The sequence below is a fragment of the Lagopus leucura genome, unplaced genomic scaffold (assembly GCF_019238085.1).
Source record: "Lagopus leucura isolate 7727_CA_CO unplaced genomic scaffold, USGS_WTPT01 Super-Scaffold_100157, whole genome shotgun sequence".
In the NCBI taxonomy this organism is placed as follows: domain Eukaryota; kingdom Metazoa; phylum Chordata; class Aves; order Galliformes; family Phasianidae; genus Lagopus; species Lagopus leucura.
This window is the reverse complement of record NW_024962334.1, coordinates 5,009,042-5,035,168: the sequence shown is the minus strand read 5'-3', so window position 1 is coordinate 5,035,168 and position 26,127 is coordinate 5,009,042. Positions and strand designations below refer to the sequence as shown.

At 42.5% G+C, this 26,127-nt stretch overlaps 1 long non-coding RNA gene across 1 annotated transcript; it reads left to right on the top strand.

Annotated features, from left to right (window-relative positions):
- Positions 1 to 13,448: 13,448 nt before the first annotated feature.
- LOC122189668 lies at positions 13,449 to 23,184 on the top strand. The gene is made up of 3 exons (XR_006181917.1): positions 13,449 to 13,508; positions 13,973 to 14,218; positions 22,598 to 23,184. It is a non-coding gene; the product is annotated as an uncharacterized LOC122189668 (long non-coding RNA).
- Positions 23,185 to 26,127: the final 2,943 nt, after the last annotated feature.

Here is a 26,127-nt window from a genome sequence, read left to right as displayed (position 1 = left end):
GTTTTCAGCCTGCTCGTGACAAACTACCGAAGTTGTGCAGTGAAAATTTAAGCTTGCATCTTGTTTGGTTTGATCTTCTTAAAACATTTGTCAGGTTTTCTAGGCCTTGTGGAGAGTTGAATTTCAATCTGGGGGAAAAATAAATGTGAACTATGATTTTTAATTTAAACAGCTTTAGAGTTTTTTGTAGCTCATAAAACGTTCTCTATAACAAATCCTTCAGTAAAGGAGAAGTAGATGTGTCTTTAAAGCATCAATCGTTTTTTGGATAGATAGCAGTGATGAATAAATCATATTTAATATGATGTTTTACTCCCCCGTTACTGTGGACAGCTGCTTTCAGTTGAGAAGAACTGTTATGAAGACTTCTTTTTAAGGAGTGACATGCAGTGGGGCAGTCTTGGCTGCCATTGGACTTGCTTGATCAAAAATTGGTAAGTTCAGAAACTTGCTTATGGGGTTTTGAGTAATGTAGCCATAGAATTGAGCAGCGTGACATACGTGGTGATAAAGAAGAAAAGCCTAGGAAACACTTCTCTGTATCTTTGTAGGAATTGTCTTACAGAATAAAACAAAAATTATGTAGTGTGTGGCTGAATGCAGAGCTAGATTCTGAATGGCAGCAAATCTTTAGCATGAGAAGCAATGAGAAGCATAAGAATTAAGGCAGCATAGGATGTGCTTTGGTATTTATGTTCTGTAATGTGCCTGTGCATCACCTGCCATTTTTTAATAAGAAGAAGTGGTTGAAGTTTATCTTTCTTTCACCTTACAGGAGGGCATGAAATGGCAGGTACTTGATACTGAGAGGAAGTCTGTGCACCAGCTAGCAGATCTATGCCAGCATGTTCAGGAGCTTCGTAGTGTGGTAAGGTAGAGATGGGGAATGCTTCATCCATCCATAACACTTGGTGTGAAGAGGCAGATGAGATCCACAGTACTGATGTGGGAGGTATATGAAAGGAGCGTATGCAGGACTGAGGAAATAGAGCAAGAAGGGTATCATGTTTTCTCCAACAACGCTTTAGAACTGAGATGTGTCTCTATGGACTTACAGTGGCTTTTTGATCACAGTTTACGCTGTATTTAGCAACACCACTGTTTTACAAACAAATGTGGTATATACCCAAGCTTTTTCTAGTTTAAAATAATGAGTGGTTAAAGGGATTGTTTTTCTCCTGTTGATTTAAGAGCTTACAAGCTCTTCCTGGTGTTACTTCTTGCTGTAGAGACCTTGATGGACAGCCTTTATGTTCTGCTGCTTCCTGTTGCTCTAACGTTCACATAAGCCACAGTGCAACTTTAGGAAAAGGCAGCTTCTGCCTCACATGTACTTTGCTGTTGTCTTACTGCAGTAGAGGGAAAATACTTCATGAAGTGAAGTTCATAATAGTAATAGGTGATATAAAAGCACTTTGTTGGGACATACGATGTGAATAATCATGTTTCTGCTGCTTGTTTCCCATGCAATCCGAAAGCTTTCTAGCATACACTTCTCATCAGCAACTTTTGCTATTGCGAGGAAGTCCAGAATTTATGCCAGCATCATGACTATGGACATACTTGAATTTTTTGGGCATGTCCAGATAGACAGTGGCAGGTAGGATTGCAGCCAAACTAGATGTGCTTGTGGATCTGCACCAGGTTGTAGGAATGCATTTACTTTTGCACAGACTAGCTGCCAAAGTATCCAGGCTGATACTGTATTGCTTGTAATTGGAAAGCTTTGATGCATTAAGTATTGGAGTTAATTTAAGTGATGTCGCCGTGGTCGTACACGTGGATGATTTCTTTCAGATTGCAGTAGAAGTGCAGGCAGGACAACGTGGAGTGGGATGTGAGTTACCATACCTCAACTCTTGTTTGTTTCAAAGCCACTGCTCATCCCAGTAATAAGATAATGTGAGGTAATAAAAATCTCAAGATTTTCATTCCAAAAAAGAAGAAAAAGAAATTGCAGTGTTCTGTGTGGCAGTGGTTCTGTGTCAGTGCGGGGCTCTAGAGTGCCTGTAATGTGGGAAGCAGCCTCATGCTGTCAGCTGGTTTTATTCACTGGCTGCTGTTTACTGAAGGCCTTGCTTTTGAAAGAGGAGAAGGAGACTAATTGGAATGCTTAGCAGTTCAAGTGTACTTGAAAGACAGTTTGCTCAGTAGTGCTTGTTGGAGTAGAGGGAAGTGCAAACCTGGACCTGGAAGAACTATCCATAAAAAATAAAAGATTAAGCTGGTTTTTAATCCCCCTTAAAAGTTAAAGAAGCAAGCAGTGTGCCATGGCAGAATGGGCAGAATGTGCAATATTCTTTTATTTCTTTAATGTAAAGAAACCATATTTGTGATGCTGATATACTGATGTGATTTTATTAGAATTATTTTTAGGATATGGGCTGAGGAAGCTGAAGTCATTCTGCTCATCTTTGTTTAAGCTTATGTTTAGCGTTCTGGCCTGTGAACCTTCCTGTAATAAATTTTTTTCGTGGCTACAGGAGGAGCAGAAGGGAAGGAGGAGTTATAATCCCAGGCATTCTTTTCAACTGCTTGTTCATAAATTATCATTTCATGACATTAACTGTTAACTGTTGTTCTTACCCTAACTTAGTTTTAGCTGTCCTTGGAGGAAAAAATGCAGAAGCAGAAGTCATTTTTGGAGCAGAGAGCTTTCCTGAAATGCTTTGGTTAGTAACTGGGTGCAGGGTTAAATTGTAGTGATAAAGTAACCACATTAATGTGAAAATATGTTGCTGTGAAATAAATGAGCAATTTGCCTAGCCAGCACAAGAGCTTGGTGCTCTAATTAATCCAAGATAATTAGGGAAATGAGTAACAGACAAACTAAGAAAACGCATTGTGTGTGATGGTGTAATTCTTGTGAGCCTTTCCTGAGCAAGGTGCTGAAGTCACCCCACTCATTTCTGGTTTGGTGCAACAAAACCTTGCAGCAGAAATCTGTGTGAGGTGGAAGTGAACTGATTGAAGACAGCAGCACTTCTAAAATTCCCCACTAGGTGGTGGCACAACACAGCCCCTGCTACCAAAGTGGCCTGGTCCCACACCAGTGTGGTCCTTGGAAAGCTTGTTATCGTTTTTCGATCTTGTCTCTTAAGGAAGAAGACCTCAGCCTGTGCAAGTGGTGCTCTTGGTAACAGGAAGGAAGAGCATGGCAACCCGAGTCTGGCCTTGGGTGGCAGTCAGCTATTCAGGAGTGGTTGTAATATGGGTAGAGGGAGCAGTGTTTTGGAGCAAAGTGGTGCAGGGCCCTACTGGCCTAATGTTTCACCTTGCAAAAGGTGAAACTTGCCTAGGGAGAAGTTCTTTTTGAATACTGAGGGCTTAGGTAGTTTGTGCTGGAAGCATATGCTCTGTGTACTCATCCATGTCCCAGCTTCAGTGTACCTACATATTATTTTAGAAGAAAACCCTGGTAAGTGATTAATTTCATTTCAAGATTGACAGTGACTTTTGGGAATTAATTTAAACAGGATTTTAGGAACTAGTGGCTGTTTTATTTGCATGTAAGTTCTGCAGACACTTGCAGCTGTTCCTTTCTGTAATCATCCAATATTACAAGTCTTATCTCAAGAGTAAAATCTGAGAAACGGCAATGTATTCTTTGCAGTTAAAGCTCAATCATAAATTATTAGCAAGCATTTGTGTTCCTCTTGCATCAGGGAGTCACACATGGTAGTAAATATACTGGGTGGACTTTGTACATTTAAAATACCTTCCCGTGCATGGCAGTCATCTTCTGAGATAGCTGGTGCTTGGAGAGAAGGCCAGGAAGTTTTCCCTTGACAAAAGAACCACCAGCTAAACCCTTCTTGGTCTCAACTCCTACTAGAAATAAGAGCATGAGGTATGGTGAGGGAGCCGTAGAATTGCTCCCATTGCTGTATCTCCTTTCTGGCTTGAGGGCTTCACAGTCAATCTTCTTTGAACAGTCCTATTTGTAGCAGTTAGACTTTCCCATTCAGAAGCATGTGGTAATGCTCCTGCTTAGTGAAGTATTGCTGCAACAAGTTAGGCACCCCGCTGTCTTCATCTGGCTGAAAAAGAAAAACAGCTCCCAGATTGTGACACAGAGCTGGCTCTGGGAAATGTGGAATCCTTGTTTTTTTGACTTGTATGCTGTTGATAATACTGTTTGCTTTTTTTTCTTCTTGCTACAGGGGTAGGTGGAACACAAATTGCAGCATGAATGTCATTAATTAGGATGATTATGTCTGACTTGGTCTTGATTTGTCTTAACTTACACTTCCTACATCTTAATTATAATGCAAAGGATGGCATGTATCTTCCTAGCAACCAGCTATGATGATATATGACACTTCAGAGCAACTAATGTTTTTAATTGCTGAAGCAAACATTTGTCTCAAGTCATCCAAATAACTTCCCTCTAAATAAACTGCAGCTGGTGGAGGGCAACTGCCACCTTTGTGATGTTGTTTTGCCAATTGCATTTATTTGGTGAGGGATGAAATTCAGTCAGAGCACTTGAGGTCCATTGCAGGGCGAGATGACCGCATTTAAGAGATCCATTTCTGTACCGTGTGATACTGGTGACGTATGCGGCATTACAACGTGGCACTGGTCTGTAGAGGTTGGCATTCTTATGATGCTTAAAAAGGCTGAGTCAGTTACCTGGTCCAGTTCCCAGTGGGGACACAGCAGATCTTTTAGTCTAATGGAGTGGGTGGTGCTGCATGGCATGGCATGACACGAGCACCACTCAGTGGCAGAAATATCTTCAGGTATTGTTGCTATGAAATATACTGTCTCATGAGACCAAAGCTGCTGTTCTGAAGCACTAAAGGAACTAAAGCACTGAGCTGATCTGGACAACATCTTGGTTTTGTATTTCAAACAAAACGCAGATGAGTGAACTAGGCAGAACCCTGAAACTGTTGGCCTTACTCCTCATCTGCTGTCTGTGCATCATATGGCACTGGCTAAATAAGCTGTGTGGGTTTGGGCCTGCTTGCTCTGTACAAAAATCTGGCCCCAAGGCTATTTGAGCTAATACTCTTTAAGCATCACATGACTTTGCATGTACATGAAATATATAATGCTTTAGTTTCTTTCTACCTTGGCGTGTTTGTATGTCTAGAGTTGGTCTTCTGTCCTCTTATAGATGACTAAAACCACTTGAAAGAATGTTGATGGGGAATAGGTCTCAATTTTCTTCTGTCTCCCTCTATATTGGCTTCATCTTCCTCTTTGTGACTGCAACTCAGGGACGTTTCCGTATGTGAATGCAAGGCAGATTATAGTGACAACTGTATGATTAAGGTTTATTTTCCTTGTTTTTGGACCGCTCTCTTGGTTAGAACTGGTGCAGCATGAAATTGGCAGCTGTGAAAAACAGATTCAGATGGCTGAGCTGAGGGACTGTGTTGTGAGGAGGAACCTTTTCTGGAGGGGGTCACTTTTTGCTATGTGTTTGTAGGCGTTCTGATGCCTATTCAAGAAGTAAAAGTATAATATCTATTCAAGCAGAATAATATCTTTTTTTTTTTTTTTTTTTTTTTTTTGAGAACCAAGCTGAGAAACTTATGCAAGAAACTGTTATCATAGAATCGTTGTAGAGCCACAGAATGGCTTGAATTGGAAATGGCCTTAAAGCCCATCCAGTTCCAACCTCGTGCTATGAGCAGGGTTGCCACCCACTGGATCTGGTTGCTCAGGGCAATCAAATAGTGATTTTTGTCATGATAAATAAGAAATTATCAATGGCTGTCTTTTTTCATTGTTTGTCTGCTCTATTGCACGTATCTAGGATGATTTCTCTTTGGGTAGTGCAATTCTTTATGCTGCTGTTGAGGTCTCTTTTAATGTAGACAAAGATCCTGGCCTCGTTTGTGCATTCGGAGCTGCTGTTGAAAATTTGGGAGTTGGCTCTTGTGATGTATGAAGGCACTGAATGATCTCTTGGGAAAGTCTGTGCTTCTCCCTCTGCCCTTCTCTCCTAGCAATTCTGTGTCAGCTGAAGATCTGGGCTTACAAATGACTTTAAATTGTATCGTGGCTATTATGGAGAATTTGGCAATATGAAATACCACTGATTGAGATGGAGATTGGGAAAGCACTTCCCATAAGATATCAGGTCAAACTCCCTATCTGTGGTTCTTGGGGAGGATATTTCAGTTTCCATGGTATAATTACCCATTGCTGAGGGCCTGTAGTGTCCCAACAGTCCAAAGAGCTGCAAGATCATAGACAGAAGTATGTCTTTTAAATCTAGTGTTTGAGGGCAAGAAGTAGCATTGCTGAAATAAGTTTTGGAGAGCTGTTGACTCCCCTAGTGCTGGGAAATTTTACTTTGTCCTTAATCTGAGAGCCTGTTTCCTTGGTACCCACATCACAGATGATAATACTTAACATTATCTGGCTTTTTTGATGTTAAAAGACAAAGAAATTAGGTCAAGGAACATTAAGGGTGAATTATCTTGGTTTTTTTGTTACTTATTTTTTTTAAGTTCAACAGAAAAACTCCAGTTTATTTCACTACATCTGCCTGTGAAGAATTTTTCCATTTTTAAGAGGAAAAATTGTAATTGCAGATGTGGGTAACGATCATTTCTAAAATCAATTTGATTTTGATTTTAATGGCTACATTAATGTTTCTCCCTGTTGTAATTTAATAGCTGCAGTGACCTTCCTTGTGAGGATAACAGACTGACTCACTCTGTATAGTCACATAGGCACACATGCACTCACTCACAGTCAGTTACACGTGTATCTAAGGAGTTGGTGTTCCCATCAGTATACTGTACTCACATACATGAGCAGGATCTGCTCAGACACGTTTCTGTTGTTGTTTTGTATAGAAGAGGATGAGAGATTTTCGGCCTTAATTGCAGTAAATGAACTGTCAGTTGTTGGGTTTCCATGAAGATACGGGGCTGACCTCAGCCCCTTAGGTGTAGTTTAGTCATGGATTGGATAAGGTAGCAAGCACTCAGAGTTTGCTGATAGCGTTTGATATCCATTGATATCCATTCCTCAGTGGGATGAACCAAAGTGACTGACAAGCCATAAGTTGTAGCACTGGTGGTCTGCAGTGTGAGGGATGGGCAAAGCAAGCTGATGTTGTTGCTGGTGGCCCAGTGGTGTACGTGTGTTGAGAGTACCTGACCATGGCAGAGATTTCATAGGCTCTGTGAGTGATGGCCACCACTGCAGATCTGCATCTGGGGCGCTGCTTGGAGGAACAGTGCAGCTAGATGAGGGAGATTCTGGTGAGCAGCAGAACTGAACTAGTGATTGCAGCCTTTGGGAGGCTGGGTGGTGTCTGAGCTCAGAAGAATCTGAGATATAGTGGATACAGTAGTAGGTACAGGAATACTGGGGCTGACAGTATTCAAGTGCTGTTTTTTTAGGGTTTTTTTGAGAACCAGAGTCAGGGAAGTGACCGACCATTAAAAAGGAATAATCTCAGTTAAAGAACGTGGCATTTGTACAATTACAGAAACATTTCAGTTCCTAACAGATATCCAGCCGAGGCTGGATGGTATTAACACAAATATGTAATTGGTGTTATTGCAATACAGGCATATGAATTAGTAGTGAATAATCTCAGTGGTACTGAAAATACATTTTGGGAACAGTTCATAAAAGAAAGTGGGGTATTAGGGGCAATGTTCAGGAAAGATTAGTAAAGCTAAAGGTATCAGTATTTGTGGTATGACGTGATAAAGAAACAAGTAAGGGTAACAGTGGTCAAGAAGACCCATTTTGCAATAAATTTTTATGACAAGGATGGTTAAAGTAGAAACTCACTGGTGTAGTGTTGGGAATCTGATAGATCCCCCGACTTAAATTAAGAATGGGTAGATTTCTACAATTAAATTTGAGCTGAAAAGTCTAGGTGGGGGAATATAGTAGCTAGAATTACTAAGATCTAGGTATTCCTGTGTCCTTTAACTGGCAGATTTCTTCCACAAGGAGGCATTGGCCTAATAGGAGGCCGTGGAATTGCGAGCTCATTCATGTTCAGCAGCAAGGATGTTGCCAAAGAACAGATCATCAAAACTGAACCAAAGTCCTTGAATTGACTGAATGCCATACAAATCCCTTTAAACCAAATGGCAGGTAAAGAGAAGGAAAAACTTGGGAGATGATGGGTAATAATGAGTGAAGTAAGGGGACTACTGGGCCCAAGGGCTGGGCTGCAGAGGAGTTTTGAAACTGTCGACAGCAAAAGTGCCGACTTTGAACGAAGGCAAAAGTTTTATAGGGAAGTGCTGTAGAGACAACAGGAACATGAAATGTCATGTCTAAAAGAGGGGATTTTGTCGTGCTTCAAGAGAATTTATTAGTTTAGATAGATAAGATAGGGAGGGATGCACAAGCTAGATACAGAAGAGGAAGCAGGAAGTTCTGTTGATGGGGATTTCAGGGCTGGAGGCGTGTTTTTGTATTGAATAGTTCAGTTCATGATCTTACAGAAGAATCAGCGTCTTTAAGGACAGATTAGCATGGGTAGTCAAAGGATGATGGGGGTAACAACCATTTCCCTTTGTCTTTTCTACTGCTAGGTTATATATTGCAGTTACAGTTCTCACCAGAACATGGCCATGCTCTGGAGCACCAAAGAAATTTGCTGCTAAGATGATGTTATGATCATCAGCAACATCAGAAAATCGGTGTTGTCCTTCAGTGAGAACTGAGCTAATGAAAATGGGATGAAACACAGCAATGCAGAGAGTGGAATGAGAAAATCCATGGTTGATTTCAGGAATTAGTCTTATAAGCCAAAAACGTATCTCTTGGAAACAGCGAAGTATGCTGAATTTATTAGATGATCAAAGGTTCACAAGCAGTTACAGGTGTGAAGTAACAATGAAGAAACGTATTTGTGATCTTAGGACACTTGAGATGAGGTACTGGCAGAAGGGAAGCCTCTGTTCAGGCTGTTAATGTGCAGTGACACGTACAATCTCACCCATTTTCACCATATTTGTCTCAAAGCTGGAATGAGCACAGAGGAAAAGACACTTGAATGATTAGGAGAATTTTGAGAACTATTCATGGGAGACTTAAGAAGCTAAGCTTAAGAGGCAGTAAATAGAAAAAAATACTAGGTCCCATCAGTTTAAGTTGGACTGTGTGTGGATGGATCTGTGTGTGTGTGTGCACCTGATGAAGCCTATTATTAACAATACTGTGACTGACTCATATTATATTTTTAAACAGTTTATTTTGTTTATAGATAAATGTAGCTCTGACTGCCTTGGAAGTTTCTTCCTACTAAAATGGTGGTAGACAAATCAGTTCCTGTATGCAGTAGATGTGACTTTAACTCACCTGCTATGTACAGAGCTGGATAAAAATACCTGATACATAGTTACTAGTATCAGTATGGCAATATTCTTTAGCTCACTATCACTTAAAGCACTGAAAATCCTTTTGACAAAATTTTTGCACAAAACCTGAAATATGGTTCCTAAACTATGCAGAGTTAGAGCTCTTAGCAGAGGGTAAAACCTCTTAAAATGAGTTTTTACTCTGGAAACAGGGGTGTCCAGTGAATTGCTTACACAGTTAGGCTGCTCATCAGCTGCAGACACAATTGCTGTTACAATCCTGCCTGCTGTGGTTGTACAGGAGACCTCTTCTGTAGCTGTTGGCACGTTGGCTTTGGAGGCTACCGAGGTGATGGAGTCCTATATCTCAGATGCAAATAAGAAAAGACACAAATAAGGAAAGACAAAGAAATGCAGAAGACAAGAAGGATGTAAAAATGCTATAATGAACTCGTGTGTCTTGAGAAAACCTCTAATCTAATGAGAATGGATTTTGTTTGAGAGATAGTAGTAGTACAATTAATTATTCATGGCAGCGACATCATTAGGATTTCATTTTATTTAAAGGCCTCTAAGTGACTTGGAAAATTTTGTTAAGCTGAAGAGGCGCTTTAGGAGAGAGACACAGGAAAGCTTTTCATTTTATTGGCTTTGTCTAGTATTTTCTAGAGAGTTATTAGATGTATAAACAGAAATTGCAGCTGAGGCCCAAAATTTCTGCATTGAGTGTAGGCATAGATTTGAACCCATAAATACAAAATCTAGGCCAAATGAAAATCTGGATGGCTTTTTGTGAAATCAGCTAGACACCATTTAAGTGACCACTTAGGTGAAGAGTTGCAGTACTTCAGCAATGCATATTAAGACCAACCAGTGATCGGTGGCTCCTTGTCTGCAGTTCCAAGCCTGGAATCCTAATGTCTCCTGGAGAGAGGAATACGGGACTATATAGCTTTTCTTCTTGGCCTGCAGTAGTGTAAGTATAGGCACAACCTGAGAACCATGGGGTTGTTCCCCTAAAACCAGAAAAGCTTCAGCTGAGGTACATCCAGGATAAAGTTAGCTGCAGTATAAAGGAAGGACAGAAATGTTCCCAGACACCAGCAGCAGATAAACCTCTCTTTTACGTGCAGTAGCTCAAGCTCCTTGCAATTGACCAGACTCCTATGTGTACTGCCCATAGTGACAGAAAACCTGGAAAATACAACCTGTGTCTAACAGGAGGGGTTGTGTGCCCACAAGGAACAGTGTCCTGGCACCTGAAACTGTACCTTGCAAGGTACAGACGACAGCAACATGGCAAGGATTAGCCTTCTGTGCCCCCACAGTAAATCTATATCTGATTCACAGACGGACAGACTGTACAGCTAACACTTAAGTGCTGTTGAGTTTACACACACATATATATATATGTATATATATATGTAACACATGGATTCTAGCCTGGGAACTGTCCAGGACTCTGAGTGTTTAAAAGTCTGGTTCTCTTTTTCTTTTTGTAATGTTTATTTGTTCCTTTCCTTGTCATTCTCCCTTTTAACTCATGGACATCATTCAGGGACAGATTTAAATTGAAGCAGACAGACTCCAGTTCTGCTCTGTCCCCTGAACAGTGGAGATTTGTTTTAAAGCACTGTCGGGAGAGCAGTTGGTATGACTGGAATGCTCATGGCTTTATTTTTCATTTCATATCACGTGCAGAGTAACCCAGCTAACTCAAGATGGCTGTTCACATGGCCATGGTGGTACCATCTCTGCTGTGGCTGAGAGCTATGTAGATTATTTACAACAGCTTGCTGGAGATGTGCACAAACAATGGATTGGCCACCAGGAGGAAAATGGGAGATGAAGCTCGTATGAACCTAGACTTGAGGCCCTGAGAATTACATTGGGCAATGGCTCTTAAAAATGAAAGAAAATGTGTCTAAGTACTGATCTGGATCCAGTTTCAGGCTTGGCCTGAAACTGAGAAACAATTGCTCTCACTTTGATGTTTGGAAGGGTTTGTTTCACAATGTTTATATGTAGCTGACACTGGGAGGGAAAATTCCTATTGAAATTTTCTAATTAAGAAGACATTTCAATAAGGCAATTGCCATTTGTCCTACAATCCCCAAGCCCTGTCTTGCATAAAAATCAATAGCAGTTCCAAGTTGCCACGTCCTTTCTCACCTGGAAACTATGCTGGGCCACTGCAAGGTTTTGCTGGCGTGATGGGTATCATCTGGTTGAATCCTGAATCAGAAGGAAGAAAATGCAGTTGTATCTGATTTGCTAAAGGTGTGACTAGCCAGGGGCATCTCCTGGGTGGTATCGTGGGCATCTTGCTGTAGTTGCAGCCCAGCCATGTATTTTTTTATGGTGCACATGGAATAAGGGCAAGAGGTGGATGTGTCTGTTCCTTCTGGTCATGGACACAACTGGTTATTCTTCTCCAGCTGCAGCCGGAGATGACTGGAAATACGTCTTCCCACAGTGTCTCATCTCAATCAGACCAAATAGATAATTGGGGCTGAGGAGTCTCTCCCTTGCTTCTCTGTGGCCCTTCTCATAGTGCTCACCTAGGAGAACTATTGGGCTTACAGTTTCCCCAGACTTCTACTAGGTGGAATGTGCCTGCAGTCTTACTGTTTATTTAGGTTTCAAGAAGAAGGAAAAAAAAAATCACTACAAATAATAAAACCTTTTTCTCCTGATGACTTTTTGATGACATTATTTTGGTGGCTAGACACTTGAATTTACAGTATGTAAATATTCATTTGTTTTCCCATGTGAGGAAAAAATGCAAGTCAAATAAATTTGAGTCAATTCACTACATCCATTTATCGTCGTTTTCAAAAATCCTTATTATTTTTGCAGCTAAGTAATGTGTTTGACTAACCATGCTTTTTTCTCTGTGCATGACCTTGGATAAACACAATTATTAAAAAAACATAGGTGAAAACTAACTTTGCAGTACAGCGATCCTAGCACAACACAGTTCTTTGATCATTCACGGTTTGTCATAGCAAATGTAAAGCTTAATCCTGTACGTGAAAGGTAACTGAATGAGTCTTAATTTGGGAAAATGGTTTTCCTTTAGTACTGGCTCACACAAACGTGATTGACTCTTCCTGGGACTGTAATGGCACTGTTTTAGCTGTTGAAGAGCTGTGTTGTTTTTCTAATCATCCATTATTAAATCTCAATCATCCAGGCCCTTTCTGAGAGACCCTTCTGAGGATTTTCCTTTAGCTCTGACCCTATTTTGACCCAAGTATATTTGTTGCTTTACACAAATCCAAATTCTTCCACTGGGTATGCAAAGTTCTGTGCTTATGGACTCAACAGTCTGCTCTAGTGAAACTTGCATGCTTTGATCCTGTTGACTTCAGTGCGAAAGAGCATCTCCTTTGGTGCAGGCTTATCAGTTCCCTCGTTTGGGATGGATTTTGATATGTCCCCCCTTAGAGTATTTCACAAAATTGTAGGGGTTGGAAGGGGCCTCTGGACATCATTGAATCCAACTCCCTGCTAAAGCGGGTTCCCTACAGTAGGTCACACAGCAGGCAGGCATCTAGACAGGTCTTAATATCTCCAGAGAAGGAGACTCCACAGCCTCTCTGGGCAGCCTGTCCCAGTGCTCTGTTACTCTGGCAGTGAAGTTCTTTCTCGTGTTCTGTGAAACTTCCTGTATTCTGGTTCCTGCCCATTTGTTTAACAAGTCAAAACTGTTCTTTTGGGAAGAGGCTTTCCTTTCTGTTCCTTGTAACATACTCCTACGATAGGAATTAGTGCTTGCTGTGGTTCCTTTAACCCAAGGAACTCAGACTTTGGTTCCCTGTCTAAAAATCTGCAGTGCCAGGTAGCTATTAGTAAACCAGGGAAAATCTTCAACAAGGCTGACACCTTATGTTGTGCCTTGTTGGAAGAAACATCCTAGTTGAAAGTACTAACAGTATCTACTAAGCTCCCTTATCTCTGGACAAGATGACTTGAAAAAGCACCATGTGGGAGAAAGCTGGGTCCCTGCTACAGCTGGTACAAATTAGCAGGCCTGGCAGGAGCTTGGGGGAAGTCCAGAAGCTGTGATTTTGGACAGCTGGCAGCAAGGGATTTAATACAGCTGGGTCTGTGGGGGGTTGTGGCAGTTGGGGTTAGCGAGGTAGTTGGGCCAGCTTGGCTTGAGGTAGAACTGTGAGCAGCTAGGAGGTCCCTTGTCCTTGAAGAGTAAGTTGTTCCATTCCACTTGCAAGGGCTTGGGGTTGGCTGCAGGTGTCAGCTGAGGCTGTGAGGTGTGTGGGAAACTGATCGGTTCTGATGGAGGCTGCTGAGAGAGGGGGCAAATGTCTTCCTGAAACAGAAAGGTGTAAAAGCTGCGTGCGGCTGCAACTTGGAGGTTGGGCAGGGAACTGCACAGCGCAGAGAACTAAGGCAGCAATCCTAAGCTTGAACTTGCCTTGTTAAGGCCTCTCTCAGCACCTGGGCATCTAGCTCCCATCACACCAGAATGCCTTGTGTAGCTAGAAAATGCTATAAGCATTCAGTCTAAACAGAACCAAAGGGGAAAGAGAGCGGATAAAGCCATGTTTTAGGTTGTTCCATTTGGTTCAGCAGAACTGGCTGCTAAAGTTTGCCTTGGGCTGCTCCTTCCCCTGAGAGCTGCGTGATGCTCCGTTGCTCCTTCCTCTCAGGTCTTGCAGGCACGGACTTTCCTCCTGGGTTGACTGGTGTTAGTTTGACATCACACCTTGGCAGTGATGAGCGCGTGCCTGCTTGAGCTGGAAGCTGTTTAACTACATCCGTGAGACACTGTGTGCTGGGAAGCAAGAATAATAAACTTCTGGAAGCTGTAGGCTCCTGGCTGGTGCCAGGAGAATGAGTGATGAAGGATTTTGCCTGCAGATCCCAGCGCGAGCAGCGCCTCTCACTTTGATCCGGTGAGTCTGTGTGGATGGGTGGTGGGATGGTGGGAGCTTTTCATGTATTATATGGAACAACTTGTTCTGCTTCTCCCATCACGTGTCTCTGGACACTGGGAGCAGAAATCTTCATTATCTGAAGAAGAAAAAAAGTGTACGTGTGTAGATTTAATGAAATTACAAGTTCTGCTGTTCTTCCTTCAGCCCATGCTTTGTTTGCTTGGCTTTGTTAACACAAGGGAAAACTAAGAACCATGCAGCTGGGTGACTGATTCTCAGAAACTTTTAATGTAGACCTCCCTAATGTGTATTGTTTATAGTCCTTCTAATGCTTTGTTAAACAGATAGGTACTGACGTTGTATGGTACATCCTGATGGTGTTCTCCTGGTTTAGCATGGACAGCTGGCTGGATTGCTGTAGAGTTCATATTATTAGCAGCTAAATGCATAGTGCAGAGAATTGTCCCTGTAGGAGCTACCTCAACTCCCACTTGAATCTCCAAGCTGGGCCTCTAAAATCCATAGAAATTGGAAGTTGAGACCAGTGTTCTCATAACTGCTGCTGGATTTCAAGTACTCTATAGCTGTACTTGGACTGTAAACTGCCTACCCAGGCACGTGCAGAAATTAGGTCTGATCTCTAATGTCTGAATGCTGAAATCCTGTTACTGAGCTGAATTTTGTATTAGAGTACTGTGCACTGAGCTGCAATTACAGTAGTGGCTGCAGTTTGGGTGTGACACAATTAGATATAACTGAATATCCCGTTAGGCACCTAACGCTACGCAAATTCTGCATTTAAGCCATCTGGGTGCTTTCTGTGTTACAGCTGTGGTGCTCTGAATTCCTCTCCCCAAAGCCTTCCAAGGCTCTAAGTCTTCAAACTCAGTGTGTGCTCTGCTTCTAACTAGAAAAAGCAGTAAATCACAAAATGGCTGAGATGGGGAGGGCCTTCTTGGTCCATCCATCTGGATCAACCCCTACTCAAGCAGGGCTACCCACTGCAGAACACTAAGGGCCATGTCCAGGCTCTTTTGGAGATCTCCAAGGATGAGGCCTCACAGTCTCTGGGCAGCCTGTGGCCGGGCTCCAGTACCTACACAGCACAGTTCTTCCCAGTGTTCAGAGGGAACCTCCAGTGCTCGTCTGTGCCACTGCCTCTTGTCTTGCACTGGGCACCACATCCTCTTCTCATTGCAGAGGTGCATCAGGCCCTGATCATCCTGGTGGCCTTTGGGGCTCTCTTCAGTATTGTCCGTATCTCTCTTGGACGGGGGGGCCCGGAACTGGACCTGGGAGTCCATATGTGGCCTTGGTGATGCTGAGGAGAAGGATCACCTCTGTCGATCTGCTGGTGGTACTTTGCCTAATGCAGCCATGAGCCTTCTTGGTAGAAGGGCATTCTGCTGACTGATGTTCCGCTGGCTGTTCACTAGGACTGCTAGGTCCTCTTCATCAGAGCTGCTTTGCTGGTGGTTGGCCCTCAATATAGGAGGGTTTGGTATTTTGGGGTGCCTTCTGCATTTCAAGAACTTTTTTCCCCAGTAATTGGGAGCTTACACAAAAAAAATCTGTACGTGAAGGAAAAACATCAAATGCTCATCTCGCTTCTCTAGCTTTGTGTTAGTGATCATGCAGTGAGTGAGAATATCTGGCTGTGGCTGCACGACACCAAGGACGTATGTGTCTCTGCATGGCAGTGCCATGGAGGTCCCCCATGATGGGTAATCTGACCTGGGAACTGTCTTTGGTTTTGAAGTAAGGGCATGAACCAGATCTCTCTGAGTATGGTTTATATCTGGCCAAAATTTGGTGCCTGTTTTGTAAATTCGGGATGAACTTGTGTTGGTGTGCTAGGCAGCAGAACTCCTATCCAGACGGATAGCTGCTTAGACGGATTTGAGTTTTGTACCCATACAGAAGTAAATAAATGCATATACACTTCATCAGATCTGCATTTCTCTGTTAAAATACAGGGCTTTCTTTCTTTCTTCTTCTTTTTTTCTTTTTTTCTGAAATGCCACTAAATTACTCCTCTTCTTTAACTTCTGTTAACAGAAGCAATTAAAATCTACTCAGTGAATTTATGTGTTATTCCTCTAGTTTAATAACTACTTCTGGCTAAGTTCCTCTACGCAGTTTATACCCTAAACAGCTAGAAGTTTAGTTCTTAAAAATAATCCTCCCTCTTGGAGCCAAATGCTTTCCTTTCAACACTGTTTCCTTCATACCAAGGCGAGGGTGGGATTCCCAGCCTCAGGCCGATCTGCAGCTCTAGACTGAAACTAAATACAAAGGCCTGGGACCAAGTCCCATCATCTGCAGGAGTTGGGCAAGAGGAAATGTTTCTTGTGTTAGCTCAGCTTGTGGCCACACTGGGAGAATTTGTTTTCACACCAAACAGTTGGCTGCTTGGGGAGAGGAGAATGGGGGACTGACCTCAGAGAAAAGATCTTACCTTAGGAGCAACTCTTTCCAGAGACACGCTGTTATTTTTCAATGCTGTATGTAGCACATACATGAAATGTATGCAGCATAAAAGCTTCACTAATGGTGCACTTCTGCACAGCGGCGTTGGAGTTGAGGAGCCTTACTTACATTTGCTTCTCATTGTCTTTAAGCCAGCAGACAAGTGAGGCAGGGCTTGTGCTGCACGATTCTTGCCTGGCTCTTATTCCCACAGCTTAAATTTTGATGGTTTGGTGACAAGGGTTGGGTGGCTTGCGTTACGAAGCCCAAAGCTATTTGCAGAGTGTTGCTCAGCTTGTACTTCTGTTTCAGGTTGACCTCGAGGTTCAAAGAACAACATATTTAAAATGTTAAACATTTAAAATGGTATATCAAATTTTTAACCTGTTTCCCCAGCGTGGCTCAGTGGTATCTTGCCAGAAACAGCCTTGGTTTGGTTTCTGACCTCCTGTTGTGCAGGGAACCGAGAGCCCTCTGGGGTGCTGCAGCTCGGTCTGGCACAAGCTGAAGCGCTGAGCCCATCTCCCTGTGTGGTAACGGGGCTGCTGCTCCGGGCTTGTAAATCACCAGCAGTCAGGGACAAAAGGTGAATGCTCTTGTCATCATTGTGGCAAAGATCGAGAGTGAGGTTTTCGCATCTCCCTCCTGAGTGATGAGAGAGGGCATCGCAGACATGCTTGGTTTATTTCTTTGTGTGTGTGTTTGCTGATTATGCGTGCCTGTGAATTTGCTGAGCATGTTCTTTAGCGTTTATTTCCTAAACAATGTTGCAGCTGTGCCAGATACACATCAATGATTTGCACATCTTCATACCCTTCATTTGAAACAGCGACAATTTCTGATGACTCATTTTCCAAGTGAAGCATTGGAGTAAGAGAAGTAGCATCTGCGGATGAACAGGGCACTTGATAATATATGGCTCTGCGTGACTAAATGAAACAGTCTGATTGGAAAAAGAGATAAAATGTTTTCATTACAGTGCTTAACACCTCCCTTAAACTCTTGCAGTTCTTTGTCTATGTTTGTTGTTGCTTTTGTTTTTCCCCAAACTCTTCACATGGTAAAAACATTAGTATTGCGTTAGAAGACAAGGTATACAGTGAGTAGAGACTGTTTTCAGACTATCTCAGAATCATCTCCTCCTTTTTAGTGGGAGATCAGAGAGGAGCTGCTGGGTCTAATTCTGGCAAACAATTTTCAGTATCTACTTCCACTGTTTAGTGACAATTTTAGATGTCTGATGGGCAGCACAACCACTGCCATGCTCTAGACAGCATCCATAAAGAAGAAAAGAGTGCTGCCTTATAAAAACTGCTCTAACTCAAACATTGCTCTTGAGTTCTGCAATACTGAACCACAGCCCAAGCCCAGGGTTCTCGCCTTTGGGAAAATGACGTGAAAGAAAAATGTACATAGTCAGTTGTAACCAGGAGCAGGGCGTATGAAGGCTGGCAAATAGCTTCTTCCACGCTACTTCATGCACACAGGTAAAATATTCTGCAGCCTTTGTTTGGGGAACGCATTGCACTGAAAAGTAAAGCAAAGGGCCACTCAAGGAAACGTGTGCCAAGTGATTTTTAACTAAACTTTTACCATCAGTAAACTTTGTTAGGGGTTCCCATAGTAATTATATAATTAGATAATATAGAAGCAGCACAACAAACTAAGCACCCATTGCAAATATGCTGGAATGCTTGCAGCTTCGTACGGAAAGTAACTCTTGACTGTCTCGGTGTAAGTACACGTGTTGCACCAAGCAGTGGGTATTTGTGGAGCAGTTCAGAGCCCCTTGCTGTTACAGCAAGATAGGTTAGTAAGATGCCTGGGAGCCTGCTGTATCTTCTGTGCTGCCCACTCTCAGTATCCATTGTGAAATGAGAACTGTGGCACTGCTGAACAGCATAAGGATGGTCTAATCCTGGGAAGAACTCTGTCTTCTGCTGCTTCTGAATAGCTGGAGATGAGAGACTTGTAAAAATAGAAGACCTTGTCCCGGTGCATTCTGCTAACATCAAGTATGAAGGGTAAAATAGCTCCACATAGCTGGGTGAAGACAGGCATCTCTAGCATAAGCCATTCCAGGCGGTGACTAGCTCATGTTCTTTTCATCATGTGGGCAGACACTTGCTGAGACAAACCTCCTGTCATGAGAAGAAATAACAGTGTGTCCAACTCGCAGGAAAGTCAGTTAAGACTAGATCCTCTTTTCCTTAGGGATTCAAGTTGCTACCAGGTCAACTGCATAGTCAATAACTGATCCACCTTCATTAACTCTTAGTGAATGCAGTGCTCAAAAGCATGTTCAGTTGAAACAACTCATACTTCCTCTGACCCTTTCTTCCAAACGTATGGTTTTGACATGCAACTGTAAATGAATACCAGGTGGATGCTAGCTAAAAAATGGACATTGGACATGGAGATTTGGGTTAATCTCACGGTAAGCTTCCAAAGATATTGGTGAAATTGAGTTAAATTTTGCTTTTTGCTGGGCCACCTAGAAATGAGCTGAAAGTTTGTTATAGCTAAGCAGCATGAACACCGAATACTGAATAAATCTCTAGTTAAATCTTCAGGGAAAGGCTGTATTATAGTAATAGAACGGGGTGCTTGTATTAGCCATGAAACAGTCCAGCTGTTTAGGGTGAAATATCTGATTTGATGTCAGCAATCTTGACTTGGGCTGGATGATGATCTTTGTGGAGCCTTTATAGGAGTTGATTTTCTCCCAAGGAAAATGCAGCATAGGAGCATAGGCTTAAATCTTGCTGCAGCATAACACTGCAGCTCCCTGAGAGAATGGGTGCTTTTGTAAAAGCACAGCAGCCCTCTTAGGGATGTGTACAAAGAGTCTATATTTAAACCAGCGTTTAACTGGAGTAGCCCTTCCTTAGGCTTGTGGGGTATCTAAGTGCCTGCTGCATCCTGAAGGCTAGGTAGCTTTGGAATCTAGGCTACAGCATCCTGGCAAATGCCTGAGGTAAGAGAAGCCAATGGTGGCACTGCAATGTTCATTTTCTGTGCATTTCTAAACTTAACCAAATAAACTCCAACCTAGATAGACCATCAGTTCAGTGGCCTACAGCAAAATGTAATAAACTGAATAACTGTAGGCTTGAATAGAATCTCACACAATTGTGTTACCGCTGAATTACTTTTTTGACCTCTTTAAAGCTATGCTTCTCTTAAAAATGCTCATGGTCTGCACATGGACTGTCCTCTCAGCATCTTCTGTGCTGAGCAGATTGATAGAAGAACGCAAGTATTGCATTGTCCTTCTGGCTCCTGTCTTTAGGAGCCTGGCAATGTGCAAGGCACGGTGTGTGCTAGAGGAAGAGTCCCTCTAACTGATGCCTGCAAGTGCTTGCTCACATCCTAGAGAACTGCAGACAGCTATTTATTTTCCTGAAATCAGTAAGCAAATAAGATAATTACCCTACTGTCAGTGGCCAAGCTTCCTGAAATCAGTAAGCTATTCCTCTTGACAAATAATGGCTACGAGTCTTGTCACCTCATTCAAGAGCAAATCTGCTCAACAGCTGTGCAGGTACCTTCACTGACTTTAAATAAGTGTGAAGGGATGTCATCTGGCTCGGATTTAGGAAATGACTTCAGCACCTTCCTAGTTGTCTTCTTCCATGAAAATGTTTTGCATGAGTTGATGCTTGGAAGAGAAAGACTTTAAGACAGCAGCTGATACTGGAGAATCTGGAAAAGGCATTGAAGACATGGATTTTAGTCACTAACTGGTATGAAATATGTTGAAGGGTTTTTGTTAGCCTACATAATATGCATCACCCTCTCTTTTTAAAGTCCTTGTATGCTACTGCTTGAAATACAGGTCTGTATTTTGTGCAATTGAGCAAGGGATCATTAAGAGCAAATGCAGGTATTTTATATGGACTAAAGAAATCCCAGGCTTTAACATCCCAAAGGTTTCTCTGTCTATGAAGGGAGAGATGATGATGGATTTGATTCTTCTAGCTTAGTGTTGCTGTGATTAAGGTTCTGAAGACAAGAGTGAGGCAAGAGAGCTGCAAATATCCCTTTCCAGGTTCAGTGCTTTCCCTAAGGAATAGTAACAGAAGGGGAAAGATTTGGAGTCTAAATGCTTTGTGCCTTTGAAGACGATTTGCCCCCAAACTTGCTCATTTTTCCCAGCTATGAGAGTTAGTCTCTTACAATATAGTGGAGAAAGAAAGGGATTTAAAAAGAAAACAGCAGGGATGATTGCAGTGAAAAAGAAATATTGAATGTAGTTTGGAACTGGGGGAATCTTTGTTTTGCAGATTATTTTCTGGCTTCCAGCCTGATCCAAGAAACCACTTCTATCAAAGGAATGAAAGATTAAAGCCAGAAATTTAATTGCTTCAGAAAAAAGATTTACTGCCCATGAAGTTCATTGGAATCCAAAATAAGATCTGTTCTGTAATGTATGCTACATCTCAACCACGTTGAAAACTGTTGCAGGGAAAAAGAAATCCTTGCATCTCCAAGAGCAGGGTTCTAGTTGCACCACAAGAAAGTGATTTCTCAATACCACTGGAATGTGGTTTCTAGTGCAGAATTTCTGCTTACAGTATTCTCCTGTCATCTGTTGAATTTAAAGAATGAAATTAGAGGAGGAAATATTTTGTTATTATAGATCAAATAAATTAAGTCCCAGTTAAATTAATAGCTTGTTGAGTTATCCATAAGACATTCTGTTTTTCTTTGTGTCTCATTCATACAAAGTAGTATAAATGTTGCTCTTCTGGCTATTAGCATGTGATGCAACACATGCTATGTTTTTGTAGGGCAGTGCCAAAAAGATAGTTATTCTAGAGCAAAATTATGCGGCCAAGAGACTTTAGAAATACCAGTTCAGTGTTTTCCAAGCTGTGTTCTTATTACTGTGACTGTTATGAAAAAGAAAGGAGGGGGGGGGGAAAAAGAGAGGGAAACAAAACCACATAAGTGGTGTGGTTTTAGCATTTGGAGATAAAGCAAACTAACAAAAATAAACGAAACAAACTGAAAACCCACCTCACTGTGTAGCAATTGTGTGTGTTAAGACTTTGTGCTTGGAGGGAAAAGTTACCTTGCTATGCAATACCAACCTAACAGAGTGAAGACTTTCCTTCCCCAAAGCCCAGCAACAAAGGCAATGGAGTAAAAATCCCGATCTGTTCTGTGGGTTACTAATAGATCTTTGTGTTACCAAAGAAAATAGAGCCTCTGACAGAAACTATAATCTGTCAAAAGCTTTCTGGAGGAATAGAAAGCTCAGATGGAAGCTGGGAAGGAAATCTGGGGAAATAGAGAAGCAGTGTGGGCATCTCTGGTGCTCAGTAGCTTGAAGGTCAATTCTGCACTGTAAAGCAAGGCTCTGGACTTGCAGTCCTCAGCTTGACTGCATCTTCCTGAAGGAATGGGGAAAGAGTCCACGCTTGGAGGTATTCCTGCCCCCATGCTGATGGTTTGATCCTACCAGAGAAACAGGTCAAAAGCAGTGCTGAGGGAAAGCACCACCCAGCTTTGATCAGCGGCGAGCATCACACTGAGGGAATTGCTGCACTTCAGAGTGAAGTCTACTTCTCTTCTGACAGTACGCTCACAAACATCCGTTTGGTTACAGCTCTTACTGGAAGTGGGCAAATTGGCAGAAAAACCTTAAGGCGGTGCCAAGCCAAGGCATCTGGTTTGCTTCCAAATGTCCAAACGCCAGTAATACCTATAAAGCTATCTACAGACATGTAAGATAGAAAAATATATGGAGTGGTATACATGTTAAAGTTGTTGCCGAGAAATAATGACAGTAATTATTTTCACTGGCTCTTTCTTTTCTTTGGCGTGCCCACATCTGTGAGCCTGGAGACAAGTCAGATGTGGAAAATGTGTTGGAGTTTGGATTTCAGATTAACCACCTTCTCTGCGGTCCTTTGGCAACAGGTTGGATCCAATAACTGATGTATACTGTGGTTTTGGTATGGACCTCACGAGTCGGGAGCTGCAGAAGTTACCTTCCTCAAATTAACTTCAGAGCAAGTCTTCCCTGGATGGGATGATGGAGAATTATGGTTCTATTTCAAATCAAGAATGGAAGATTAATACTGACAAATACAACTACCAGCTGGATCTGTTTCAGTGTTCGTTGGCATGAGTGGCTGCTCTCTGTCCTTTTCCAACTCAGCCAGACAAACTCATTTGTAATTAACAGATTGGTGGCTGAAAAAAATCCACTCATCTCACCAGTTTTGATGTTTTAGAAAGGCTTACACTGAAAAGAGGATAATATCTGGGTTGCGTTCCATGGGTACCCTCACATATCCTGAGCACAGAAGAGCAGTGGTATGCAGTAAAAACTGGTGTCTGAAAGTTTAAAGACTTCTCTTAGTGCTTTCTAAGCCGTTACTTAGCATTTTGTGGCAACTTTCCTTTTTTGTTTTTAGGATGTTGTTGTGATTTAACGAGAGAACTTGTCTCATTTTAGAATAATAGTAAGTTCTTATCACTTGACTGTATGTCTACATGTAGATTTTGGGCACCTAAATTAAAGGATCAGAGTGCTGATGTGATTTCCTGCATCCTGTTAGCTCCTTTATCAAGGATAAGGTAATAGCTGAGGGATCCTTCTAAAGTTGGGATGAAAACCAGTACAACTGCAAGGTTTTGTCTTCTGTACCTTCTAAATCACTTAGCTTCTTACATAGCAGAGAAGTAGAAGGGGTCCCTTGCTGTGCATGGCATGTGTGTGGTGATGCTGATCTCAGCAGCATCCATGGTAAAACGTGAGAGGGGGATATGATTTTAAGAACAGTAGCAAAGAGCAGATCAAAATGCCTCTGTGCAAGGCACGTGCAAAGCTGTCCTGCGTGCGGTAACAAGGTCTCCACTTGGAGCACGCTGCTCCTTGCTGCCCTGCAGCCTATCTGTGCCTGGAAAAACGTGGCTTCTTGACTTGTGCAAGAAAAGCTGTTTCCTGGCCCCTCCTCCCTGCCTATAAACATTTATTCCCCAGTGAGCATAACTTTGGCCTTTGCGCTGTTGAGTGAAAGCGTTCTTGTGCTCTTGAAAGCAGTTGGCATTCTCTAATGAAGTGCCATGGGATCCGTAGGCACTGCAGGGGTAGTACACTCTGCTTGTAGTAATGCACCTTTCCTGGCCAAAGGAAAACATCAGTGCAGAGCAGGTTGTGAGCCAGGACGAAGGCTGTGCCAAGTGTGCTGATGCTGTAGTCACCATCACCGTGACTGATGACAGAGCTGTAAGGATCAGCGATGGGCTGGGGATGAGGCTCCTCTGTGAGATGCTGCTCTGCAATGGGGTAACCTCTTTTAAATCATCTGTCTTGTTTAATAACAAAAAGACAACTTGACAATGAGATAAATGCAGTGTTTGGTCTGGGAAGACTTCTACCTACCACGTACCTGGCATACTTTCATTAAGAAAAAGCTTTTCAGTTAGTCAGTTATTTGTTTTTTTCCATTGACTGACACATGGAGATCTGGGATGCTTGGTGCTGTGTTTGGGAAATGGGACACATGGTCTGTGCCTCAGCTAACGAGAGTACTTGATAAGTACTGGTACTTCATCTCTGTCCTGCCACTGGTGTCACCAAGTTTTCCACTGTCCATCAGGCTGCTGAAATAAGTGAAAAAAACCAAAAACCAACAAATCAGGGTCTTCCTTTGAGCACAGCATATCAAAATGGTAAATTTTTATGCAGGAGGAAGTCAACACTATTGAAATGTCAGAACGTACAGGGAATGGAAATGCTGAGTGATCTGTGGCAGATTCTTGGGGTGCAGCAATACCACAGAGGCCCTAAAACAGGCAGGGGCCAGCTACATGCTCACACTTCCCTTTGGAGAGACCAACACTTTCTGAAACCTGTGCAGACAGAGGGTTGTAAGACTTTCCCACAGACTGCAGACCTTCTTTTACTTGAGGCTGGGGGATGCAAAGGGGACTATGCTAGTTCTTGGACACCTTTAAAATCATGATTTTCAATTATCAGCAATCTCCTCTGGAAAGGTTTGGGAGCAGTGCTGACCTCTGCTGTGGAAAATGCCTGTGATGACTGTTCAGCTGTCATGCAGCACCTGCAGAATGCACAGATGGGAGAGACTGGGGAACAGTTTGGACAGTCTGATGCATGAAGAAAAAATATTCTAAGAGCAGATAAAACTGCAGGGTGTGACTTTCCAGCCCTGAATATTTTTACTTCTACCTGTGCAGTATGTGTATGTTAAAAAAAAAACAACACACAAAAACAAAATAGTGTGGTATACCTTACTTTGCAGAGATTTAGTGGATGAAACAGTGCTCAAAGCAAAAAGGAAATGGGTCTTGCATAGAAAATAAAGCAAAGCAAAGGAAACTGCTTGTAGTTACATGTTTATAAAATCTAGCCATAGCAACTTCCACCCTTTCAGTGAGGAACAACGGTGGGAGGACAACTAAAACAAGAAGTCTTTCTGCTCTTTGAGTACGTGATCCCTGGCAGTGACCACCCCAAAATGGATGTCATCTCCACTATCGGTGGTGGCACCTGGGAAGCTGTCACAAATCTGAAAGCAACAAGGAAAACTGGAGCAGCCTCTGCTTTGCAGAAGGAATGCTTTTGTGCACAAAAGTCAGCGCTGACTTAAGAGTGAACTAAAGGCTGCTACCCTTTGGTCTGTGCTGTGTTACTCTCTTCGATTCATAGAATTATAAATCATAGATTCACAGAATCATAGAATGGCTTGGGTTGGAAGGGACCCCAAGGACAATCAAGTTCTAACCCTCCTGCCATAGGCAGGGCTGCCAACTGCTATATCAAGTACTAGATCAGGCTGCCCAGGGTCCCATCCTACCTGGTCTTGAACACCTCTAGGGACAGGGCATCTACAACCTCTCTGGGCAGCCTGTTCCACCACCTCACCATCCTCTCAATGAAAAGCTTCCCCTGACATCTAATACAAATCTTACCTCTCTCAGTTTAAAAGTATTCCCCTTGTCCTATCACTGTCTACCCATGTGAAAAGTTGATTTTCTTCCTGTTTGCAATCTCCCTTTAAATACTGGAAGGCTGTAATGAGGTTACATGCCCTTGTTTCCACTGCCTATACACGCCTTTCTTTCCCATCAGTTTGACCAGCAGGTCCTTGCCAGGCCATGCCAAGCCTGCTTTCTTATTCTGAGAGGTGGAGAACTCTTGTGCTCTCAGAAAGGCATCCTTAAAGAACAGCCAGCTTTGCTTCACTCCTATGTCTCTAAGGACAGATTCCCAGGAGATCTTGTCCAATGATTCCTCAAATAGCTGAAGTTCACTCTCTTGAAGTTCAGTGTCCTGACCCCACTCTTTGCCAGGCCCACATTCCTCAAGGTTCTGAACTCAACCAGAGCTGCAGCCCAGGCTGCCTCCAATATTGATGTCTTTAATGATCTCCTCTGCACTGGTGAGCACCAGGTCCAGCAACACTTCACCCCTGCTC